The sequence below is a fragment of the Schistocerca piceifrons genome, chromosome 9 (genome assembly GCF_021461385.2).
Source record: "Schistocerca piceifrons isolate TAMUIC-IGC-003096 chromosome 9, iqSchPice1.1, whole genome shotgun sequence".
NCBI classification, from domain to species: Eukaryota; Metazoa; Arthropoda; class Insecta; order Orthoptera; family Acrididae; genus Schistocerca; species Schistocerca piceifrons.
Genome location: NC_060146.1, coordinates 198,433,323 through 198,460,883, shown reverse-complemented (window position 1 = coordinate 198,460,883; position 27,561 = coordinate 198,433,323). Strand labels below are relative to the sequence as shown.

Sequence of the window (27,561 nt, the reverse complement as noted above, 5' to 3'; positions counted from 1 at the left end):
TTGGAGAGCTACCAGTTGCACTCTATATTTTCGTAATTCGTTTGCTAGTATTTGGGCAGTTCCAGGACGATACAGGCTTCTAATATTCCTTGATCCAAAAGAAATCCTTGTAGCTTTGCCAGTTTTTGTTCCAGTAAATTCTGTCCTGTTTCCGAGGCTGGTATTGAGTATCCTGACCATTTCGTATTTTTACATGAGTGGGTTGGTAGCCCTCTTCACAACCCCCAACATGGAGAACCTGGGGGGGTTCTCTACCCCTAGGAGGGTTGCCTTCACCGCGGCTGAGCGAGCCTAGCCTGCCAGTGCTAGTTTTGCTCCACCCCGGGTATTTTATTTCCCCGGTACCCTCTATATCTAGAGAGCATCCCCTATCCGCCACCTGGGGAGGCGCCCGATGGGGGACTAGCAAACCCCACACGGGGGCAATGTAATATAACATTCCAATTTTTCTGTTATATGAAAAGGCCTTCTAAATCTCTCCATAAAGATTTATTACTGTGTGGTTCACTTCACTCATTCAGCATGAAATATTTAGTAACAAATACGGTAAAAAGTTGCGTTAATAGGTTAACCACCCACAAGGCAAACATTACTGAATCCTCAGAGATGGGGAAAACGCGGCGGACGATTCCGCATGTTATATAAGAGCTCTGTCTGCGGCCTGTCACGTGGGCCTCGATCTAAGCTAGTATGACGCAATGAGCCAGCAGTCGTTAACTGACCTTCGGCTCGAGACCACGCAAGAGTGAACGACACTGCGCATGCGCAGAGTGTTTCCACTGACGCTATCTCGAACAGGAATAGCGTGAGTCTGCGACGTCAGTGCCACATGGCAAGACCGGCTTCTCGCCAAAATGTAAGTCCGCTGCATGCTACATTACTTTGACTTCATTCTATGTCCTAATGTATCTGCTTACACGTCTAAAGAGTACTCGTAAACTGAATCGCAGATTTGAGACTTGCCGCCTAGACAACAAGCTGCAGGATATTACGAAATCTATGAGGCGTCCGCCACAAAACGTGTACAGAGAAAGCCTCAATAGAAAGAAAAATAACGCTAATGAACATACGTACCTCTTATCTTTCACTGGATGAATACGTCATTGTTTAATAGGACTCTCATTTCATTTACCTGTGTAACTACACCTGCTTTACGAATAACAGTTGATGACATTTTGAAACCAGGCTGCGTGATTTCACTTTTCCGTCTCGACTCCAGATCAAAATGTCTTGTAAATGACGGTGGAATAAAAGAGAAACAATGTTTTCATACATATTCGCGGAGAGAGAACTTTTAAAAAACCGTATGCCTTCGTTCTGTGCCAGTAAAGTAATTTAGTGCACTGGGCTCGATCAGTTATCATCAATGTGAAAAGGTGATTTATTCTTTCATAAGTTCGCTAATAAAGCTGAAAGGCATCACTTTCACAAGAAAAGTAAACCGTGCACTGCTACAATGTAATCCTGTTTCTATCGGAGTAATTTTATCTTTCTCACTGATTTCTATCGCATATTATTATTGAAATAATACCTGCAAAATGATGGCAGAAAATAAAAGAATAGCATTCTGCTCGGAATGAAAAAAAAAAGTTTAGCTTCACTTATATTTCTACTCTACTTTCTACACTGTATATTGCAATAGCATAACGAACATTATAAGGTGTGTGTAGGTTCAATTTTAACACCTGAACTAAGTCCTTTGTTTTATATTTTCTTTAAAACATGATTACTAAGGCTATCTACGTACCTTTAAAGTAATATTACACCAGAGAGTGTGTCGACATTCACTCATTAGTGCCCAAGTTGATTCTTATTTTTGTTTTTACATTTATTACTTTTACCCTGATTGCAACATTGAAAAAGAAGCATTTAAAGTGAAAACGCAATTTTTTACCTTTTAAGCTTTGTAACGCTAAGCACTACTGAGAGCAAAAAATAGTTTGTACGGAAAGGTTACATATTTTTGCACTGAATGAAATAAATTAGAGTACAAATTAGAAAACGAAAACAAGAAACAAATTACTTGTTATGATAAGCAGCAGAACATTAAACACAGAGTGTCACATTACATTTCTTGTGCTGTGTATTGGCTGATGTCGTCATACAGTTTATTGCTCGCTTCCTGCAATACTGGTGTGCAGAGTTCGACCAGATGCTTCCGGTGACGTCACATACCTCCTCCAGCACACCTGCATACTTTCCCTTCGAAAATTTTCATGAGGGATTGTATTTCTGTTTTTGTGGGAGAATATCCAGGCACTCTGTGCAATGACATCCAAAAAAATGGTTCAAATGGCTCTGAGCACTATGGGACTTAACATCTGAGGTCATGAGTCCCCTAGAACTTAGAACTACTTAAACCTAACTAACCTAAGGACATCACACACATCCATGCCCGAGGCAGGATTCGAACCTGGGACCGTAGCGGTCGCGCTGTTCCACACTGAAGCGCCTACAACCGCTCGGCCACTTCAAATGGCTCTGAGCACTATGGAAGTCAACTGCTGTGGTCATAAGTCCCCTAGAACTTAGGACTACTTAAACCTAACTAACCTAAGGACATCACACACATCCATGCCCGAGGCAGGATTCGAACCTGCGACCGTAGCGGTCGTGCGGTTCCAGATTGTAGCGCCTTTAACCGCTCGGCCACTCTGGCCGGTAATGACATCCAATAATCAACTGAAAACAGGCGAGTAACATTTACTGTTATGGATATTTGTCCTGTGTTCATTCACATTCTGGTCGATTTGATCAGTTCCATACACGTGCTTGTTGCATTGTTAGGATGGAAGGTCAAAGAACATTGATGTGGTGTCTTGAAAATGAGAATATCTTTCACCTCTAGTCGCTTGGTTCATGGCAGTTGTATTTGATGCCATTTACACAGAAACTTGCGACTTTTCTTTTGTATGGCAGAATAATCAGTACCTCCTTCATATTTCTCCATTTCCTTCTTCTTTGAAAGAGGGGAAATTTTGGGGTATATGATTTTCTCTCTCAATTCGTGGCCCCAAAACTTTGTTCTCTAAGAAAAATCGACAGCTTAAATCTTGTCAGAATATTATAGAAGAAAAAATTATTCCAGTGCTCTCATTAGTGGTTACCATTGTTTTTCATAACGCTGAAAACGGAGCACATGTACCTACGATACAAGTTTTATTGCATAAATTTCAATAAATGGCTTGGGATTGCTGGTTTAATCAGGAACTATTTACACTTTTTGAACCTGTATGATAAAATATGTTAATTGTTATACTTATTCTAAATTCACGCTGTGATGACTCTGGGTGTAGAAAAAAAAATGTTTAAATTCAACCGCCAGTTGTTCACAGCAGTTGAGTGCGTCTCACTATACTACTCTTCGACTAGAAGAATAGAGATACGACAATCCCTAAATAAGTACAACAAAACAGTTCATTGTTATCAAAAGATCAATAATAGGCTACTCCGGTCACTAGTACCATTAATGAACGTCAGTCATTAATGGGTTAATTCATTTCCATTAACAATCAAGAAATTGTTTCTTTTTTAATAATTGATCATTTTTGTGGCCTATGGCCAGTAAATACTTTATCCTTGGTATTTCAGTGTATTCTTTTCACGTTTTAACAGTTATTCCACCGAGAATAACGTGGTGCCTTCCGTCGGTCCCTGATAACACAGTGCCCTCTGCTTCCGCTAGAGGTTATCGCTTTTGCCAACACGAGAGGCGACAGACGTGGCGAAGCGTGGGTCGTTAGCCGTTCCCCTCCATGGTGCCCCCCCCCCCCCTTCTCCCCCTTCCAGCTCTGCTCGCAAGGTGCGGTCAGGGCCTCGGCGCTTATCAGCAGTCGCAGGATCAACGTCTCTTCCACTATTTACTCGAAGCATCGGCTGTTGGACATTTACCCGCTCTCAGACTTCGAAAAGGCATAGCTGTTTCGCTGACCCTCTTAGACGACATATCCTCTTATACTCTCCTCCTACCGCCCCAGGTTGGCATTTTAGGTATTACTGTGGCTGCTGTTCTGGTTTAGATTCTAGTTTATTACAGTGGCTAGATTTCTATTGCGATTCTTCAGAATTTCGAAAAGGAAGAATACTGAAAAATCGTGTTTTCATTGAGGAGTAGGAGATAGGTATTTGTTTCTTTTCTTTCTCTTTTTTTTGGTACATAATTCCGATGAAGAACGTTGATGTTTATTCGTAAAAGAATGTTTAACCAATTTGAAGGAATGCAACTTCTCGGCCAAGATCGCTTTTGTAAAACCTTTGTTTACGATGACCGGTTTTGGTAAACAGCGTTGCCATCATCTGATCTGTGAATAGTGTACGAAAAGTGTAAAGCATGTTAGATTTTGCCAACAGCTTTGCCGCAGTGGTAAACACGGGTTCCCGTCAGATCACCGTAGATAAGCACTGTCGGGCTGGGCTAGCACTTGGATGGGTGACCGTTCTGTCTGCCGAGCGCTGTTGGCAAGCGGTGTGCACTCAGCCCTTGTGAGGTAAACTGAGGAGCTACTTGACTGAGAAGTAGCAGTTCCGGTCACGAAAACTGATATACGGCCGGAAGAGCAACCAGTGACGCCCCTGGGGTGAGAGGATGACACGGCGGCCGGTCGGTGACATTGGTTCTTCCTAGACCTGTTCGGGCAGAGAGAGATGTTAGATTATGAAAAATTGCGTAGAATGTCATAAATATAATGCATAGAGTCAATTGTTATTACACAGTCTCGGTAAAGGTTAATACAAGCGTCCATTTTGCGCTATAAATGTGCTCCATATCTTACTTAGCTGGATAGTTGACGTAAGATGCATTGGTATGGCAAAGGTAAAACCAGCATGTGCAATATGTTTCGCCAATTGCATCTGTTGCATACTACAAGTAACGGAGTACATCACTGATAGAGGGTCGGTGCTGCGCTAACGTGTGGGGAAAGTTGCTAGAAAACATTGACATTTAGTGCCGCTAGAAGTCGTTCATAAATTAGTCAGTTGCAAATTATGGTAACTGGTATACAATTGTCAAATTTTGTAACAGCAAAAGCTAAAATATTTCTACAACTGAACGACCCAACCATTGTTAGTTGAAAATATAAATATGTAATATGAGGGCAGTTCAATAAGTAATGCAACACATTTTTTTCCTGAAACAGGGGTTGTTTTATTCAGCATTGAAATATACCAGGTTATTCCCCAATCTTTTAGCTACACAACACTATTTTTCAACGTAATCTCCATTCAATGCTGCGGCCTTACGCCACCTTGAAACCGAGCGAGGTGGCGCAGTGGTTAGCACACTGGACTCGCATTCGGGAGGACGACGGTTCAATCCCGTCTCCGGCCATCCTGATTTAGGTTTTCCGTGATTTCCCTAAATCGTTTCAGGCAAATGCCGGGATGGTTCCTTTGAAAGGGCACGGCCGATTTCCTTCCCAATCCTTCCCTAACCCGAGCTTGCGCTCCGTCTCTAATGACCTCGTTGTCGACGGGACGTTAAACACTAACCACCACCACCACCACCACCTTGAAATGAGGGCCTGTATGCCTGCACGGTCCCATTCCACTCGTCGATGTCGGAGCCAACGTCGTACTGCATCAATAACTTCTTCATCATCCGCGTAGTGCGTCCCACGGATTGCGTCCTTCATTGGGCCAAACATATGGAAATCCGACGGTGCGAGATCGGGGCTGTAGGGTGCATGAGGAAGAACAGTGCACTGAAGTTTTGTGAGCTCCTCTCGGGTGCGAAGACTTGTGTGAGGTCTTGCGTTGTCATGAAGGAGGAGAAGTTCGTTCAGAGTTTTGCGCCTACGAACACGCTGAAGTCGTTTCTTCAATTTCTGAAGAGTAGCACAATACACTTCAGAGTTGATCGTTTGACCATGGGGAAGGACATCGAACAGAATAACCCTTTCAGCGTCCCAGAAGACTGTAACCATGACTTTACCGGCTGAGGGTATGGCTTTAAACTTTTTCTTGGTAGGGGAGTGGGTGTGGCGCCACTCCATTGATTGCCGTTTTGTTTCAGGTTCGAAGTGATGAACCCATGTTTCATCGCCTGTAACAATCTTTGACAAGAAATTGTCACCCTCAGACACATGACGAGCAAGCAATTCCGCACAGATGGTTCTCCTTTGCTCTTTATGGTGTTCGGTTAGACAACGAGGGACCCAGCGGGAACAAACCTTTGAATATCCCAACTGGTGAACAATTGTGACAGCACTACCAACAGAGATGTCAAGTTGAGCACTGAGTTGTTTGATGGTGATCCGTCGATCATCTCGAACGAGTGTGTTCGCACGCTCCGCCATTGCAGGAGTCACAGCTGTGCACGGCCGGCCCGCACGCGGGAGATCAGACAGTCTTGCTTGACCTTGCGGCGATGATGACACACGCTTTGCCCAACGACTCACCGTGCTTTTGTCCACTGCCAGATCACCGTAGACATTCTGCAAGCGCCTATGAATATCTGAGATGCCTTGGTTTTCCGCCAAAAGAAACTCGATCACTGCCCGTTGTTTGCAACGCACATCCGTTACAGACGCCATTTTAACAGCTCCGCCAGCGCTGCCACTTGTCGGAAGTCAATGAAACTATACGAGATGAAGCGGGAATGTTTGAAAATATTCCACAAGAAATTTCCGGTTTTTTCAACCAAAATTGGCCGAGAAAAAAAATGTGTTGCATTACTTATTGAACTGCCCTCGTACTAATAATGTGGTAACTGGTGTAAAGTGCAAAATTTTTTATAGTTGGTAGAACCTAAGACATCTTCTAGAACAGCGAGAGTATACGCAACCATACAGACGTAAAATAATAAGTCAAAAAAAGACATGTTAAGACTGCAGCCTATGTCAGTCGCAATTGTAATTTCAATAAATACGCGGTGCAGAACAATTTCTTTGTAGCAGGTAAAAACTAAAATATTTTCTAGGCACAAATAGCATATGAAGCCATGTAGAGGTAAAGCACTAAGTCGAAAGAAAGAATGTCCTTGAGACTGCAACCTAAGTCTACTTCAATGTCCAATTCTGTACGTCAGATACGAGACAAAATAATCGCACTGTAACATTTATCAACAATATGCTTGCATAGTAGAAACCTAGTAGACGAAGTAGCTCATTATGGAGGTGACGAAGAGGCAATCCTTCATAAAACACTTCACCATCATTGTCTTTGGTATATACTTGTAGCCGTGAAGGAGGTCATCTGCACGAAAAAGGTTGTAAGATATACAAAATGATACGTAGTCCGAGCTCTGCGTATGTTTGTGGACTCTCAACGACCATTGCAAAGAGAAATCTCAAAAGGAAAATAATAATATGGCAGCAGCAACAAGGAAAATTCACTGAGTCCCTAAAAGAGATAGATACAACAGGAATATAGATATACGCATGACGTGCAAAGGTTTGACAAATGCGATATTGACCGAGAAGTTGTCTTCCTGCAAGATGAATAATTACCGATCGTCCAATATTGCTCAGTATGAGCAAGTTAAAAAATGTTTAAATCAACGATATAATGTTGCTCGACGTTTCTTTTCGCTCCAAGAAGCCACACGTGGGCGTTACATCCATGACGAGCGATGCACTTCAGTGGATGAGAACCATCGAGTCTTAAAAGAAAAAAGTTTAACCACGTCGTACGCGCTTTGCTTAAAATTTACAGGCGATAAGAAATGCTTCAGCGACAGCGTGCTAGTGAAAGAATGCTCAATAGAAATAACAAGACCATTTGCTTACTTTGATGTCCCTTAACAGTAGTAGTTAGCATTGTTTCCACAATTTTTCCATAACACTGAAAATGTTGCACATGTAGGTACAGTTGTTGAACCTAAATGATAAAAATATTTGAAGTGTCATACTTAAATTAAATTCATGCTGCGCTGAGACTCTGGGTGTAGAAAAACGTTTACATTCAATAACCAGTTGTTTCCAGCAGTGGACTGTGTCTCACAACTATTTGTTAACACTATACTGGAGCGACCAGGCAAGGGTTGGAGACACTACCTGCCAGGGTCCGACAGAACACACACCACTCAAATATACAGGGTGAATCCCCTAAAACTTGGACCGCAGATAGTACGGTTTTCACATAATGGGTCGGTGATCAGGAGCTCGTATTGTTAGCCAGTCAACACATTGTCATAATACTTATAAAATGTACACTACTGGCCATTAAAATTGCTACACCACGAAGATGATGTGCTACAGACGCGAGATTTAACCGACAAGAAGAAGATGCTGTAATACGCAAATGATTAGCTTTTCAGAGCACTGACACAAGGTTGGCGCCGGTGGCGACACCTACAACGTGCTGACATGAGGAAAGTTTGCAACCGATTCCTCATACACACACAGCAGTTGACCGGCGTTGCCTGGTCTGTAACGGATCGTCTCGATCCCTGAGTCAACAGATGGGGACGTTTGCAAGACGACAACCATCTGCACGAACAGTTCAACGACGTTTGCAGCAGCATGGACTATAGGCTCGGAGACCATGGCTGCGGTTACCCTTGACACTGCATCACACACCGGAGCGCCTGCGATGGTGTGCTCGACGACGAACCTGGGTGCACGAATGGCAAAACGTCATTTTTTCGGATGAATCCGGGTTCTGTTTACAGCATCGTAATGGTCGCATCCGTGTTTGGCGACATCGCGGTGAACGCACATTGGAAGCGTGTATTCGTCATTGCCATACTGGCGTATCACCCGGCGTGATGGTATGGGGTGCCATTGGTTACACGTCTCGGTCACCTCTTGCTCGCATTGATGGCACTTTGAACAGTGGTCGTTACATTTCAGATGTGTTACCACCCTGGCTCTACCCTTCATTCGATCCCCGCGAAACCCTACATTTCAGCAGGATAATGCACGACCGCATGTTCTAGGTCCTGTACGGGCCTTTCAGGATACAGAAAATGTTCGACTGCTGCCCTGGCCAGCATATTCTCCAGATCTCTCACCAACTGAAAACGTCTGGTCAATGGTGGCCGACCAACTGGCTCATCACAATACGCCAGTCACTACTCTTGATGAACTGTGGTATCGTGTCGAAGCTGCATGGGCAGCTGTACCTGTACACGCCATCCAAGCTCTGTTTGACTCAATGCCCAGACGTATCAAGGCCGTTATTACGGCCAGAAGTGGTTGTTCTGGGTACTGATTTCTCAGGATTTATGCACCCAAACTGCGTGAAAATGTAATCACATCTCAGTTCTAGGATAATATATTTGTCCAATGAATACCCGTTTATCATCTGCATTTCTTCTAGGTGTAGCAATTTTAATGGCCAGTAGTATATTTTTTGTGCAAACATACAAATTTCTAAATGGAGAGATGTCTATTGACATTAACAGACTAAAGATAAGGCAAATGAGAATGTCACTGGTGTTTGTTGCAGGATTCTAGTGCGAGTAGTTTACGAGATACGGTATTTTGAAAAGTTCACACATCGACACTTGTCATTGCCTGTGGTAGTACACACTAAGGAACACCACAAGAGCATACATTAGCTATGTAGATTCTGACCAGTAACGAGGCAATTGACCATCGCAGGTGGAGTTCAAAATGACCGCCAGCAGCGGCAATACACGCCTCCAGTCTGGTATGGAACGACTGCTACACACGTGCTAGCAATTCAGTGGAGATGTCCGAGCAGGCTGCAGTAGTACGGCGTTGCAGATCATCGGGTGTAGTTGGTGTGGTGTCACCGCCAGACACCACACTTGCCAGGTGGTAGCCTGTAAATCGACCGCGGTCCGTTAGTATACGTCGGACCCGCGTGTCGCCACTATCAGTGATTGCAGACCGAGCGCAGCCACACGGCAGGTCTAGTCTAGAGAGACTCCCTAGCAGTCGCCCAGTTGTACAGCCGACTTTGCTAGCGATGGTTCACTGCCTACATACACTCTCATTTGCAGAGACGACAGTTTAGCATAGCCTTCAGCTACGTCATTTGCTACGACCTAGCAAGGCGCCATATTCTTCATGAATGTATTCTGAACGGATAATATTGTGAATCATGTACCGTCAAGAGAGACGTTCATCATTAATGGATTAAAGTTAAGTATCAAACTAATTACGTCCGATTTCTGAATTCTAATTCCTTGTCATGTTCCAGACCTCACGTTAGTATAGTTCTTCCCTCCTCACGCCAGCCTGCGTGAGCTAAAACGCGTGCATTTCGGCCTCCTCTAGTAACACGGTGTTGGCTCTTCTGCCAACACAACAGTTGGCGTCTCCTTGCAGATAGCGTCTCTCAGAATTTCCCACAGGATGTTTTCAATTTCCGCCATTGCATTACCACAATGCCCTGTGCGCTTTGCAAGTCACGAATTTCCGCCTATCTCTTCCCTTTCTTTTCCCCTTATCTATTTCATATAAACGTTTTTAAAACATCGAAAAATAGTCTATTGCTCATTTAAAGGGCCTTTATGTATTTCTCGTTTTACTAATGAGACATTAGACACGTAACGATGAGCCAGTCGGGGTGGCCGAGCGGTTCTAGGCACTACAGTCTGGAACCACGCGACCGCTACGTCGCAGGTTCGATACCTGCCTCGGGCATTGATGTGTGTGATGTCCTTAGGTTAGTTATGTTTAAGTAGTTCTCAGTTCTAGGGGACTGATGACCTCATAAGTTAAGTCCGATAGTGCTCAGAGCCATTTGAGCAATTTGAACGTAACGATATTTAATTAAGTCCCTCGCTATCGATCGTCTTGCTCTTTTTCCCTTCTGCTAGAGCGTCCATATTCGGTGCAACTGTCCGCGTGCTATACCACAGTAACACTCATTACTCTTTTCAAAGTGGCATTCTCAGGACGTAAACACTCCTGTTGAATTACCCAGTGAACACACCATATTTCATCGGGCCCTGTAACCTTTTTATTTCCTCATACAGTTGCGCTAAGGATCGTGACTTATTTCGCAACACGGATGGTGTTCCGCCTGTGGACATATAACGTACTTAATTTCGTAATAAAGGCACGTTTTCTGCGTTTTCTTAAACGCTGCTAAAGATGTCACATCGAGTTGTGTTTTTCATCGCTACTAAGGCAGAGAGCTCTTCTCTGACCTTATGTTCAGTGTTTACGTTCTGCTACAAACGCGTAGTCGGGTGATCTCTACACTTTCATCTAGTGCCAAAGTATCGGCAAGAAACTTTTCACAAATCTTTGCAAGCAGACCCCGATCGTCATTCACCATATCCCTATTGCGATGCCTGACTGCCACATTTGATGACGGCACCACGTGACACTGTTCTGTCAAGATGTAAAGCCTATTGTCAAGCTCTGGTCCTTCACATTTTCCGTTTCCGCATTTTCCGACGTGGTATGACGCATTGCAGAGGTGTAACTAGGTGGTTTTACGCGCGGTGCAGAATTTTGCTTGTAAATCCTCACCGCCGCGAACCCAATAAGAACATCAGACACACCGACGGAAGGAAAAAACAAAACACCAAGAAGAAGTTGGTAGGCGTCTTTCTACATGAATGATAATGTCTGTTAAAAGTGGCTCCAGTCGCATGTGAGTGGTACCAGTAGTGCCACTATGAGGATGCAACTCAGATTTGCTTTAAATAAGCGGATGTAACGGTCGTGAACGTCGGTTACCTCTGAGAATGTACATGGTGAGTTGGTGTTTGCCAGTAATGCCTTTTAAAGCGAGCGAGGCGTCATTATCAACACCTGTTTCAAAGAGATCGTGTAATAGGGCTATCAGGAGCTGGATGTTATACCACTGGCCATTAAAATTGCTACACCAAGAAGAAATGCAGATGACAAATGGGTATTCATTGGACAAACATATTATACTAGAACTGACATGTGATTACATTTTCACGCAGTTTGGGTGCATAGATTCTGAGAAATCAGTACCCAGAACAACCACCTCTGGCCGTAATAACGGCCTTAATACGCCTGAGCTTTGAGTCAAACAGAGCTTGGATGGCGTGTACAGCTACAGCTGCCCATACAGCTTCAACGCGATACCACAGCTCACCAAGAGTAGTGACTGGCGTATTGTGACCAGCCAGTTGCTGGGCCACCATTGACAAGACGCTGGCGAGGGCAGCAGTCGAACATTTTCTGTATCCAGAAAGGCTCTTACAAGACCTGCAACATGTAAGTGCAAAGTTATATTGTTGTACGACTCGTAGTGCAGGAGAGATGACGTCATAAACAATGAGATGCGCCAAAAACTGTCGCAGCATGCATGTAGGACACGACATAACCATTATTGAGGACTTTAAATACTTGGCAGAAATAACAACAAAAAACCTGAATGAGAAACCATGGCAGAGTAGAATAAAGAAATTGGTAACGCACATCATATTACCAAAAACGCATATAACAAAAAATGGCCTGTGGAGGTCTAGCCTGGTGACATATGAAACATAAGCTCTTGTACAGGATTAAACACTACAAAAGTCACACAGTCGCAAATAACATATGCTATCGAAACTATATTTAAAACAACCAACACTGTGACAACAGAGAGACTACTCAAAATAGAAAAACGGTTAGTCAGAACATGTATAAATAAAAAAATACCAAAAAGGCAAGAATTGGAGAACAGCTTCAAATAAAATAGTTTATAAAGAAGTAGAACCAGTGAAAGGTACAGTGAAAAAAGAAACCTCTTTCGTAGAACACTCGATGAGGACAGCAGAGAATAGAACTAGCAGGAGAATATTTGAGAAGTTACTGAATAGGAAGAGCGGCATTTGATGGATCACAGAGATCATGGAGGACACGATTACAGATTGCGATGGGGGATTTAAAAGGCAAGACAGACGCATTCAAGATACTTCAGAACAAACATATCACACTGCCAATAAAAATTAACAGAGATGGGAAGGGTGATTTCGGATGAGGACAGAAGGGCATGATCTGAAACGATGAAAAAAGTATTGGGCCAACAAAAAACAGAAGAACCTAGTTCATAATATTGATTAATGTGGTCCAATGTTGACCATCAAATAAAAATAAAATAATACATTAAAAATGTAGTCTTTTTGCATAGTACTGGTAGCACAGACCTTTTTCAGCGGTTCTTCCAAGAATTTCCTCTGTTTTCAAGCTTTGGTGTCGACTAGATGTTTTCCACCCGCATCCAGCACCTCCAGACGCCTCTTGCCGCACACAAACAGTCCGCATGTCTCAACCATGCAAAGACGATTGGTACATAAGCGGAGGGGAAATCTGTTGGTGGTATCAGAACTACCCTCCGCCACACACCATTAGGTGCCTTGCGGAGTATGATGTAGCTGATGATCTGCTGTGTTCCTTCAATACGTTTCCCCTCTCCATTTCCCCAGTTTAAAGATCTGCTTACTTCCTCTAGGTCAGTGGCTTTCTTGATCGAGAGGCAATACTGACACTGCAGGGTGTCACCTCGGTGACTGTATATGTACCAGTAACTGTTTGACGATGTATTGTTGTGTTGTCTGTGTGAGCAGATAATTAATTGATGAATAACATTAATCGTTGTAATATTTAAATTCATTGTGCAATATGAGACACGGTTATAAACGTTTACTAAATATTTTGAGTGTAATTTCTCTTCTATTGATTGTGTTGTGCAGAGTGACGATGGAGACCACCACACAGCGATGTTGGGGGTTACATGTAGTCCTGCGACCTGACGCGACTGAGTCCTCAAGAAAGGACAACAGCTGCTCTCTCTGCTGCAAAGATCTACCAAGCAATGACACATGATACGCACATCATGGTCACTGTGGACAGGTTCAGAGAGCTGCGAAACCAGATTCTCCACTGTTGGGGCCATTTTGCTGAGGGCTGGTACGTTTTAGGGTGATGGCAGTATGAAAGAGATTAATTTTTTCATTGTACACTTAATCTTTTCTCTGATAGTCACAGAACGAAGGAATTATCCATATCCGACCGAAATCAGTAGATGAGGTGTACTTGTATAGACAAACATATGATTACAATTTCAAAAATTCGATGATTTATTCAAGAGGGGAAAAGTTTCGCAAATTTAGCAAGTCAGTAATGTTTTGGTCCAGCTCTAACCCTTAAGCAAGCAGTTATTTCGCTTGACATTGATTGATAGAGTTGTTGGATGTCCTCGTGAGGGATATCGTGCCAAATTCTGTCCAATTGGCAGGATGGTTCATTAAAATCCCGATTGGTTGGAAGGCCCTACTCATAATGCCCCAACTGTTCACAACTGGGGAGGGTCTGACGACCTTGCTGGCCAAGTTATTGTTGGGCAAGCATGGAGACATGCAGCAGGAACTCTCGCCTTGTGTGGGTGCTTTCCATGAAGAGCAACAAGACAGGGCATAGATTATCGTCCGCATACCGCTGTGCAGCAAGGGTGCCACTGCAGATGAGAACTGGAGAGGTCATGCTCTGAAAAGAAATGGCTCCCCAGATCATCGCTCCTGGTTTTCAGGCCATATGACTGGCGAGTGTCAGGCTGGTATCCTACTGATGTCTGGGGCGTCTTCGGGCTGGAATCTCATTGACTGGAGTAGAATTATCTTCAGTGGTGATTTGCTCATCCAACTGAGCTCCAGTTACCAGCAAAGATGTGTCTGCAGACTCTGGACAGCAATCAGATACTGACCTGACTATCGCCTGCCATATGGCTCGACAATCAGGAGTAATGGTCTGCTGTCCCATTTCCTTTCATAGCAGGACTCTGTAGGTTGTGATGCACAGCACCCTTACAGCAAAATATTACATTCTACACCCCATTCTGTTGTCCTTCATGGCAAGTCATCATGGGCTTTCATTTCAGCAAGATAATGGTCGCCAGATCTCAACCCAATTGGTAACATTTGGAGCATTATGGTCAGGGCCTTCCACCAATTCGGGATTTTGACGATCTAACACTTCAATTGGTCAGGATTTGGCACGATATATCTCAGGAGGACATCCAACAACTCTTATCAATCAATGCCAAGCCGAATAACTATTTGCATAAGGCCTTGCTCCGGTTGTGAAGCCTTCTCTCATGTGTAGATGATCAATTTTTTCTGAAATTGTAATTATTTGTTTGTCTGTACATGTACATCACATCTACTGACTTCTGTGTCATTTGGGTAATTCCCTATTCATGGTGCGTTGTTTTCTTTCTTTTTTCTAAGACTGTATTTTATATATATCTGGATGTCTTCCAATCTCTTCTTCCACTACACCTTTTACGCTCCACAGCTCCCTTTAATATCATGGAAGTGATTCCCTAATACCTTAACATATGTCCTATCATCCTGCCCCTTCTTATGTTTTCCAGCAGCTGGAACCTCTGCCCACATACATCACGCCCAGGAAACATGTGGACCAGTGGCTGCTGACAGACGAATTCTTGGGCTGCTTTCTCTCCTGCTCTCTTGCATACCCACAGATACGAACTATAGTAGGCAAGAGAGCAGGTGGAAGAGCGGCTTGAAGCATTACACCGCCAGTAATGCAGTAGCTGTGAAGGGAGACCAGGAGTGAGCAAGTCGGAGATGCTGCGACATGGGGAAGCAAGTACAATAAATAGAGTATACCTGCTGTCTGTTAAGAGTTAATCTGTTGTTTTATACAGTTTTCGGTAATAGTGACTGTGGTGTGAGTGCTTCAGAAAGCATCTCACGAGGGACAGTCTTAACAAAGACGAACCGGGCAGCCTGGAATGCACTGTGTTTCACCACACCTTGCTACAGTCCCCACGAGTTCTCTCTTTCTTGGACAGCTTTGATGAAGTGTGCCCATATTACGTAAACAAGTTTCTTGAGGTGTTGCCTCTGCTGTCACCAAAGCAGGGCAAGATTCTGTTGATAAGGGCAGCAACTGTGCATATCATGGAGGCTCAGCCTGATGTTTCGGCAGACTCTCTGGAGCATTTCAGTAAATGGGATCTAGAAGATTTCTTCACACACCACTGGCCGAGGGGAAGCATCTGCACCATCAGTGGTCTCAACAGGATCACAAGAAACCTTCTGAGAAATCCTCTCTTTGCCGAAATGGTTGCATAGATTTGTAAACATTTCGGCAAAGAGAGGGGGTTCTTGGAAGTAAACAGCAAAGACTTCGTATGAAGGAAGACATCACACTTTTGTTCTCCAAATTCTGCAACCTTTATAGCCTTTACAGTGGTATTTTTAAAAAAATCTTATTGTTTACGTAATTAATCAGTGTTTTGGCGTACTGGTAGGTAACTGTCAGAATTGCTTCGTAGCTGCAAGTAACGTCCTGCTCACACCCCCAAGAGACTTCGTTTGTTCTGCATCTTGAAACTTCTTAATCTATTAAAGCTTTTCCAAGTACTATCGGGTAGGTGGTAACTGCAGCTAATGCCTTGCCTTGGAGTGATGCCCTCCTTGCTCAGGAGATCTTCGCTATATTAAAACATGTCTTAACATCTGGTTTGACGTCAAATGGTAATGTTTTTGCTGCAAAAAAAGGAGAAAAACCTGGAATTAAGGAGACATGCTGCAGGCATCTAATTGGATATCAAGTGTTTTGCGTTTTCAGTCTTCTCCTTCCGTTGTATTTCCACCGCCACTCTGCGTCTTATGGATGGAGATGCAATGCTGGCCAAGGTGTATACCTTTGGGAATGGATTTGGTCTAAGGCACCCCATAACTAAACGGACTGCCTCGTTTAAGGCCATATTCACCTACCTAGTGTGGACCAATGCCCCTCAGAATGGTGCTCCATACTGTCGTACAGAATTAAGAGTCCCAACATATCTGACTGGAGAATTTAGGGGTGTGCTCCCCACACAAAACCTGTCAGATTTCTTAAGATATTTCCTCTACTGTTGATTTTTTTCTTTTAAACCTCATCGTTGTAAAACATAGTGTGGTGCAGAGTAATTCCAGGTATTTTATAGTGTCAGCATTGTGAATTTCCGATCCTCTCCACTTAATACTCAATGTTATTTTAGCGTCTACATTTTAAAGTTGTTGTTGTTGTTGTGGTCTTCAGTCCTGAGACTGGTTTGATGCAGCTCTCCATGCTACTCTATCCTGTGCAAGCTTTTTCATCTCCCAGTACCTACTGCAACCTACATCCTTCTGAATCTGCTTAGTGTATTCATCTCTTGGTCTCCCTCTACGATTTTTACCCTCCACGCTGCCCTCCAATACTAAATTTGTGATCCCTTGATGCCTCAGAACATGTCCTACCAACCGATCCCTTCTTCTGGTCAAGTTGTGCCACAAACTTCTCTTCTCCCCAATCCTATTCAATACTTCCTCATTAGTTATGTGATCTACCCATCTAATCTTCAGCATTCTTCTGTAGCACCACATTTCAAAAGCTTCTATTCTCTTCTTGTCCAAACTGGTTATCGTCCATGTTTCACTTCCATACATAGCTACACTCCATACGAATACTTTCAGAAATGACTTCCTGACACTTAAATCAATACTGGATGTTAACAAATTTCTCTTCTTCAGAAACGCTTTCCTTGCCATTGCCAGTCTACATTTTATATCCTCTCTACTTCGACCATCATCAGTTATTTTGCTCCCCAAATAACAAAACTCCTTTACTACTTTAAGTGCCTCATTTCCTAATCTAATTCCCTCAGCATCACCCGACTTAATTAGACTACATTCCATTATCCTTGTTTTGCTTTTGTTGATGTTCATCTTATATCCTCCTTTCAAGACACTGTCCATTCCATTCAACTGCTTTTCCAAGTCCTTTGCTGTCTCTGACAAAATTACAATGTCATCGGCGAACCTCAAAGTTTTTATTTCTTCTCCATGAATTTTAATACCTACTCCGAATTTTTCTTTTGTTTCCTTTACTGCTTGCTCAATATACAGATTGAACAACATCGGGGAGAGGCTACAACCCTGTCTTACTCCCTTCCCAACCACTGCTTCCCTTTCATGTCCCTCGACTCTTATAACTGCCATCTGGTTTCTGTACAAATTGTAAATAGCCTTTCGCTCCCTGTATTTTACCCCTGCCACCTTTAGAATTTGAAAGAGAGTATTCCAGTCAACATTGTCAAAAGCTTTCTCTAAGTCTACAAATGCTAGAAACGTAGGTTTGCCTTTCCTTAATCTTTCTACTAAGATAAGTCGTAAGGTCAGTATTGCCTCACGTGTTCCAGTGTTTCTACGGAATCCAAACTGATCTTCCCCGAGGTTGGCTTCTACTAGTTTTTCCATTCGTCTGTAAAGAATTCGTGTTAGTATTTTGCAGCTGTGACTTATTAAGCTGATAGTTCGGTAATTTTCACATCTGTCAACACCTGCTTTCTTTGGGACTGGAATTATTATATTCTTCTTGAAGTCTGAGGGTATTTCGCCTGTTTCATACATCTTGCTCACCAGATGGTAGAGTTTTGTCAGGACTGGCTCTCCCACGGCCGTCAGTAGTTCCAATGGATTATTGTCTACTCCGGGGGCCTTGTTTCGACTCAGGTCTTTCAGTGCTCTGTCAAACTCTTCACGCAGTATCATATCTCCCACTTCATCTTCTTCTACATCCTCTTCCATTTCCATAATATTGTCCTATAGTACATCGCCCTTGTATAGACCCTCTATATACTCCTTCCACCTTTCTGCTTTCCCTTCTTTGCTTAGAACTGGGTTTCCATCAGAGCTCTTGATATTCATACAAGTCGTTCTCTTATTTCCAAAGGTCTCTTTAATTTTCCTGTAGGCGGTATCTATCTTACCCCTAGTGAGATAGGCCTCTACATCCTTACATTTGTCCTCTAGCCATCCCTGCTTAGCCATTTTGCACTTCCTGTCGATCTCATTATTGAGACATTTGTATTCCTTTTTGCCTGTTTCACTTACTGCATTTTTATATTTTCTCCTTTCATCAATTAAATTCAATATTTCTTCTGTTACCCAAGGATTTCTACTAGTCCTCGTCTTTTTACCTACTTGATCCTCTGCTGCCTTCACTACTTCATCCCTCAAAGCTACCCATTCTTCTTCTACTGTATTTATTTCCCCCATTCCTGTCAATTGCTCCCTTATGGTCTCCCTGAATCTCTGTACAACCTCTGGTTCTTTTAGTTTATCCAGGTCCCATCTCCTTAAATTCCCACCTTTTTGCAGTTTCTTCAGTTTTAATCTACAGGTCATAACCAATAGATTGTGGTCAGAGTCCACATCTGCCCCTGGAAATGTCTTACAATTTAAAACCTGGTTCCTAAATCTCTGTCTTACCATTATATAATCTATCTGATACCTTTTAGTATCTCCAGGGTTCTTCCATGTATACAACCTTCTTTCATGATTCTTAAACCAAGTGTTAGTTATGATTATGTTGTGCTCTGTGCAAAACTCGACCAGGCGGCTTCCTCTTTCATTTCTGTCCCCCAATCCATATTCACCTACTATGTTTCCTTCTCTTCCTTTTCCTACACTCGAATTCCAGTCACCCATGACTATTAAATTTTCGTCTCCCTTCACAATCTGAATAATTTCTTTTATTTCATCATACATTTCTTCAATTTCTTCGTCATCTGCAGAGCTAGTTGGCATATAAACTTGTACTACTGTAGTAGGCGTGGGCTTCGTATCTATCTTGGCCACAATAATGCGTTCACTATGCTGTTTGTAGTAGCTTACCCGCATTCCTATTTTCCTATTCACTATTAAACCTACTCCTGCATTACCCCTATTTGATTTTGTGTTTATAACCCTGTAGTCACCTGACCAGAAGTCTTGTTCCTCCTGCCACCGAACTTCACTAATTCCCACTATATCTAACTTCAACCTATCCATTTCCCTTTTTAAATTTTCTAACCTACCTGCCCGATTAAGGGATCTGACATTCCACGCTCCGATCCGTAGAATGCCAATTTTCTTTCTCCTGATAACGACGTCCTCTTGAGTAGTCCCCGGCCGGAGATCCGAATGGGGGACTATTTTACCTCCGGAATATTTTACCCAAGAGGACGCCATCATCATGTAATCATACAGTAAAGCTGCATGCCCTCGGGAGAAATTATGGCTGTAGATTCCCCTTGCTTTCAGCCGTTCGCAGTACCAGCACAGCAAGGCCGTTTTGGTTATTGTTACAAGGCCAGATCAGTCAATCATCCAGACTGTTGCCCTTGCAACTACTGAAAAGGCTGCTGCCCCTCTTCAGGAACCACACGTTTGTCTGGCCTCTCAACAGATAGCCCTCCGTTGTGGTTGCACCTACGGTACGGCTATCTGTATCGCTGAGGCACGCAAGCCTCCCCACCAACGGCAAGGTCCATGGTTCATGGGGGGGGACATTTTAAAGTGGAAAGCACATATTGGAGTGGGCCTGAGGTGTTTCATACCATAATACTTTCCCAACTTTTCATGTATGGTCCTTACTTTGACTACAGCGTCCTCAAAGTTTCCCCATTGGACTGTCACATTTGTATCTGGAAGAACAGACCGATCATCCATATAGAAGTTGTAGAGAAATTAGTGACAGTGCAATGTCTTGAGATTGTCCATTCTTTTGGTTTTCCCAGTGGCTCTCTATATCTTTCTGCATTACATAGAATCTTCTCTGAAGCATACAACTGGTTACTTTTTGAGCCAGAAATGTCTCGTTAACTCATACAACGAGAAATTGGGTGACAACTTTTCCTGTCCTGGGAAAAAGGGGGTGGTCAAGGAGCCACAGAACAGGCATAAGGAACAGTTAATTCTCGCAGCATCGCTTCTTATTGCACAGTATGGACGTAGCGGCAATACCATTGTTCGATAGGTTTTCACTGTCTCTCAACCACTTTACAGAGATAGGACAGTAGAAAATGAACAACTAACCGGTTTCACTGATTCAAAGATTCTCATTCCCACATGCTGCGCCATAACAATCTGCTGTTTGTGAAAACCACCTATCAGTGAATTTATTGCAGCCTGTATCGCCGATGTAATGATTTCCCATTTGTCTCTGTCCTGCATACTAGTACTTATTTTTCTTCTGTTGTTGTTGTGGTCTTCGGTCCTGAGACTGGTTTGATACAGCTCTCCATGCTACTGTATCCTGTGCAAGCTTCTTCATCTCCCCGTACTTACTGCAACTTAAGTCATTCTGAATCTGCTTAGTGTATTCATCTCTTGGTCTCCCTCTGTGATTTTTACCCTCCACACTGCCCTCCAATGCTAAATTTGTGATCCCTTGATGCCTCAGAACATGTCCTACCAACCGGTCCCTTCTTCTTGTCAAGTTGTGCCACAAACTCTTCTTCTCCCCAATTCTATTCAATACCTCCTCATTAGTTATGTGATCTAGCCATCTAATTTTCAGCATTCTTTGTAGCACCACATTTCGAAAGTTTCTATTCTCTTCTTGTCCAAACTATTTATCGTCCACGTTTCACTTCCATACATGGCTACACTCCATACAAATACTTTCAGAAACGACTTCCTGACACTTAAATCTATACTCGATGTTAACAAATTTCCCTTCTTCAGAAACGCTTTCCTTGCCATTGCCAGTCTACATTGTATATCCTCTCTACTTCGACCATCATCAGTTACTTTGCTCCCCAAATAGCAAAACTCCTTTACTACTTTAAGTGCCTCATTTCCTAATCTAATTCCCTCAGCATCACCCGATTTAATTTGACTACATTCCATTATCCTCGTTTTGCCTTTGTTGGTGATCATCTTATATCTTCCTTTCAAGACACTGTCCATTCCATTCAGCTGCTCTTCCAAGTCCTTTGCTGTCTCTGACAGAATTACAGTGTCATCGGCGAACCTCAAAGTTTTGTCTACGAATGCTAGAAATGTAGGTTTGCCTTTCCTTAATTTTTCTTCTAAGATAAGCCGTAAGGTCAGTATTGCCTCACATGTTCCAATATTTCTACGGAATCCAAACTGATCTTCCCCAAGGTTGGCTTCTACTAGTTTTTCCATTCGTCTGTAAAGAATTCGCGTTAGTATTTTGCAGCTGTGGCTTATTAAACTGATTGTTCGGTAATTTTCACATTTGTCAACACCGGCTTTCTTTGGGATTGGAATTATTATATACTTCTTGAAGTCTGAGGGTATTTCACTTGTCTCATGCATGTTGCTCACCAGATGGTAGAGTTTTGTCAGGACTGGCTCTCCCAAGGCTGTCAGTAGTTCTAATGGAATGTTGTCCTTTCCTGGGGCCTTGTTTCGATTCAGGTCTTTCAATGCTCTGTCAAACTCTTCACGAATTATCGTATCTCCCATTTCATCTTCATCTGCATCATCTTGCATTTCCATAATATTGTCCTATAGTACATCGCCCTTGTATAGACCCTCTATATACTCCTTCCACCTTTCTACTTTCCCTTCTTTGCTTAGAACTGGGTTTCCATCTGAGCTCTTGATATTCATACAAGTCGTTCTCTTTTCTCCAAAGGTCTCTTTAATTTTCCTGTCGGCAGTATCTATCTTACCCCTAGTGAGATAAGCCTCTACATCCTTACAATGGTCCTCTAGTCATCCCTGCTTAGCCATTTTGCACTTCCTGTCGATCTCATTGTTGAGACGTTTGTATTCCTTTTTGCCTGCTTCATTTACTGCATTTTTATATTTTCTCCTTTCATCAATTAAATTCAATATTTCTTCTGTTACCCAAGGATTTCTTCTAGCCCTCGTCTCTTTACGTACTTGATCCTCTGCTGCCTTCACTACTTCATCCCCCAGAGCTACCAATTCTTCTTCTACTGATTTCTTTCCCTCATTTGCGACAATTGTTCCCTTATGCTCTTCCTGAAACTCTGTACAACCTCTGGTTTAATCAGGTTGTCCAGATCCCATCTCCTTGAATACCCACCTTTATGCAGTTTCTTCCGTTTTAATCTACAGCTCATAAGCAAGAGATTGTGGTCAGAGTCCACATCAGCCCCTGAAAATGTTTTACAATTTAAAACCTGGTTCCTAAATCTCTGTCTTACCATTATATAATCTATCTGATACCTTCTAGTATTTCCAGGATTCTTCCATGTGTACAACCTTCTTTTATGATTCTTGAACCAAGTGTTAGCTATGATTAAGTTATGCTCTGTGCAAAATTCTACCAGGCGGCTTCCTCTTTCATTTCTTTCCCCCAATCCATATTCACCTATTACGTTTCCTTCTCTCCCTTTTCCTACTCTCGAATTCCAGTCACCCATGACTATTAAATTTTCGTCTCCGTTCACTACCTGAATAATTTCTTTTATCTCATCATACATTTTCTTACTGCGCCACATTTATCCAGTCAGCATTCAGTATCGCAGCGCCAGTAGCTGATGATAGATGTCCCTCAAAAAAACTTATTATTTCACTGAGAATAAAATGGTATTCCTTACTGCCAGTATGTCTTATCAGCGTCAGTCTTGGTTTCTGGAAAGGAAATCAGAAGTGAAAACTGATTCATATGAACTGATGGAATTATGCACCAAAAATAATTAATTCGTATAGTAACACGATTTTTTAATGTTATAATCAGATGTGTATGATTCAATAATCGCAAGAAAATTTATGAGAGTTGAATTTCATTATATCTGGAATAATCCTGCATAAGATTTGAATTTAACTAATCTGTTTCAATCATTTACAGGTGACTATAGCCGATTATAGAGAAGGGGACCACGACTGTTGTCTGAGTTGGTAACCTAGGTACAAACTAAATGTCATCTCGAAATTGTATCATTGAAGAAATATAGCTGCTTCGTTGACACATGCCAATCATGTGACAATAACAAAGATGGCCGAAAGAATGCATGGATGTCAACATCAGCCTGAACAGGGACAGCTAGAATACCATCTGTGGGACCTGGTTTCAGGTGTCGAAGCTACCAAGTCACTGCTGGCTGGCAAGATGATACTCTTTCTGGTTCTGGCATGGTTATCACAACCTGTAATGATGGACCTGGAGCTGGAACCACTGTCCATGGACTACACTTCAAGGAAGTTGGTGGACCAGCAGCTGCTCACTGACAGGGTTATGCAAACCTATCCAAAATCCAATGTGCTGGCTGGTTGCACACAGCTGCAACTTCAGCAATGTTGGAACGTGTAGACACTTTTCAGTTGGGGTGATCGACTGATCACTATTAACAGCTTGCTGCACAATTGTAAGTGTCTTTTGGTACTGCTGACACACTCCGTTTGATGTCCTCCCTCATGGTGTAACAATCAAGTCTGAAGTGCACTGTTCTACCCTCAGGAAAGTGAAGAAACGACTTCATCGTGTTTACCACCACAACAATGCTATCAAACTTATTCTTCATGACAATGCAAGGCCTTACACAATTTTGCATAAAATATAGGAGCTGATATGACATCATTGGACTGTTCTTCCTCATCCACCCTGCAGCCCAGACCAAGTACCTTCTGACTTCCAACTGTTTGGCCCAATGAAGGATGCACTCCACAGAAAACAGTATGTGGATGATGGGGACGTTACTGACGCAGTAAGATGGCGGATCCTACATCGACCAGTAGTGTAGTACCATGCATGATGCTGACCTTCCCAGTAAGATGGCGTAAGGCTGTCAAATTGCACAGAAATTATGTTTATAAATAAGGTTTTGTAGCCAAAGAGCAGGGAATAATATGGTGTATTGCAATCTTGAATAAAACAAAGCTGCTCTCAGAAAAAAAGTGTTGTTTTATGTACTGAACACCCCTTGTACATCACTGCATGATAAATTGTGTAGCGTAAGGCTGTGCCGCCTATCACCTTTCTGTTAGTGAAAAAGAATTACAACACTAGGTACAAACTTAATACAATGTGAGACAGAGATGTGGTGTGAATATTGAAGCCAAAGTTGCAAATGCACATCTGAGAGAAATTTGTCGCAATTTCAGATGTGAATTTGTAGGAATTTTTATCCATCTAGGATGAAAGAGACTTAATCGAAGAGGATGTGGGATATAACCTTGGCTAGATAATTCATAATAGCCATATTCAGTGCCAAACCTTACCACAGAATATCCAGGCTAATCGGAACTGGTGGGGTGCAGAGCCTAACAAAAAAATGGATCAAATGGCTCTGAGCACTATGGGACTTAACATCTATGGTCATCAGTCCCCTATAACTTAGAACTACTTAAACCTAACTAACCTAAGGACATCACACAACACCCAGCCATCACGAGGAGAGCCTAACAGAGATATAGTGGAGGACATAAATCAGTCGTCTACATCCATTCATGAAAACTAACCATGACTGTATAGGCCCTGTAACGGAAGAGGAGAGATAAAGATATCAGCATTAGGGATGATTCGTGCTTTGTTATATGAGGCACATGTGCATAACATAATATGCTATGCTAGATAATATGCTATGCTAGATAATATGCTATGCTAGATAATACCTTAACAAAAGTTATTAGGAAACAGGGAGTTATGAAGGTGATCCAGAGATTGATGTACCTGTCTTACCAGTTAGTAACTGCAGAATACTGGAAGCATTAGGCACTAGGTCTTGGAAAGTAGTGTCAAGGTTGCCTTCCAGTGAGGCTAGGAAATATAAAGATTCCATGTACGATCCTGCTGGTAAATTCACTTGAGTGTGGATTGCATAATAGACAGGAATGCAACAGTCAACGTTTCTCAGGGGAAATGCCTGTTAGTGATTAATAGTATAAAGGTGGAGATAGATTTGTTAAAATGAAGATAGAGCATGGCAAATACTATCAAAGCCCGAAAATCGAAATGTTAGGCAGAGAGTTTATATGCATCGTTAAGGATGACGATTGGAAAAACTCGAAATTTTTTAGTTACGGAATGCAAGTGTATATACATTGAAGCATTATTCCCCAAAATATTATGCGTGAACTCCAAAAAGTAACGATTCTGTGACTGTTTGAAGCTAAAGCAAATGGTTCTTTGGACAGTTTTACTCAAAATGTGAACCAGAGTTTCAATAGTATCACTTTAAGATACGCTACGAAAATAGCGTCCAGCCGAAGCGAAATTGTCAGCATTGCTTCAAATTTGTCCCTCTGTGTATTCAATGTGTGCCATACTACATTAATGCACGTGGCGAGTTCCTTTCAAATCAATATCGGCGTTGAAATGCGCTCAGTGACGAAAAGGGCTCCGAGGACGAAAATGAGGATTTATCATGTCAAAGTAGCAGAAAGCGGCCATCCACTAGATGGGGCGATAGTTATTATGGACCAGGCATCGATGATATCCTGTGAGTTTCAAGCTTGGCCCTTTTTGTATGATAAATACTTGTCAAATTCTAAACGTGTTTTTCTCAAAACTGTTTTTCGGCATAGATGTCGTCGCCCACGCTACAATCAGCGTAGCCGATTTTGTTGACTGTTAGATTTTTTTGGTCAAAAAAGAGGGTCCAAAAATGGCCATTTTTACAAATACCGATATCTATTATTTCACCAAACTTTTTTTTTCAAATCCCTACAGTGAACTAAAATTACATCTGAAAGGATCAGGGTGATATGTTAATTTTATATTTCAGATAACCACGACCGGAGTTACAGCAACGACAATCTATCTACTTCCATTCAGAGCTGCCTCGGGAAAATACCAGTTACAATGAAGATATTAATATTTTCAATGAAAAATACCAATAAAAACTTCAATGTATACTTTATTTATTCCAGCAAACCTCACTTGTCTGCTACATTCAGATACAGAGGAAAAAAATCCTGAATTTGAGCAATATTTTCGTCCATCACCCTGTTGTTCCCCCATGAACAGCTACCAGAACAAGCTGGTTACCATATTGAGGAGGAGATAAAACGGAAGGCTGAAGCCTCTACATATTAAATAGTCGTCAGTGTGAAGTACAACAAGTGGTTTATTTAGCTATGCAAAAATATTTGAAGAAAGGCCTGGTGTACTCCAGGGATGTAAATATAATCGTAACGCACATGGCATACTTTTTCGTGCCCTGCCCGATTCCAAGAGATTATAGAGGCCTGCGATTCGCAGGAGAAGAAAAAAAAAAGATTTTTGCAACCTATCGTAAGATAAAAACATTAATAAGAATGTGGAAATGATATTTTTCTTCTTTAGGGCCAACAGCGAAATATTTCTGATTAAGACATGATTATCAGAGTAGATACACCACATAGCTGCTTATAACAAGTATTCTTTGTTTACGGCAGACTGTTTCGGCTTTATCGCCATTTTCAAGCACCTGCAATTACAATTTTGGTGAGAACGCTTATGGATGCCAGTGCAAGTTACAAAACAGACCACTAACGACGCAATATGAAAGTCGCATCAATCTTGACGTGAGTACAAGACAGTTACTTTAATATGAATGAAATTGGCATCCACACCTGTTCTCACAAAAATTGTAATTGCATGCACTTGAACATGGCGATAAAGCCGAAACTGTCCGTCGTAAATAAAGAGTACTTATTATAAGCAGCTATTTGGTGCATCTACTCTGATAATCATGTCGTTATTAGTAGAAATTATAATAGTGGAGCCAGAGAAGTCAACTGGGGTCACTAAATGGTTCTCTCTTCTAAGCAAAAGAAATAAATAATTGTAAATTTTACACACAGGACGATATGAAATCATTAATGTACCACAAACTGGTATGTACTTGCTCCCATATCCTGGGACCAATCAAATGAAAGATCTTTTAAGCAAAGCACGACTTGAAGAAATGCTTTTAGAAGTATTTTGTAAATAA

General features: G+C 42.2%; 1 long non-coding RNA gene across 1 annotated transcript; it reads left to right on the top strand.

Annotated features, from left to right (window-relative positions):
• The first annotated feature begins 717 nt into the window (after positions 1-717).
• On the top strand, positions 718-26,505 carry LOC124717035. Its single transcript, XR_007005701.1, has 3 exons — positions 718-856; positions 13,577-13,793; positions 26,371-26,505. It is a non-coding gene; the product is annotated as an uncharacterized LOC124717035 (long non-coding RNA).
• The last annotated feature ends 1,056 nt before the right edge of the window (positions 26,506-27,561 follow it).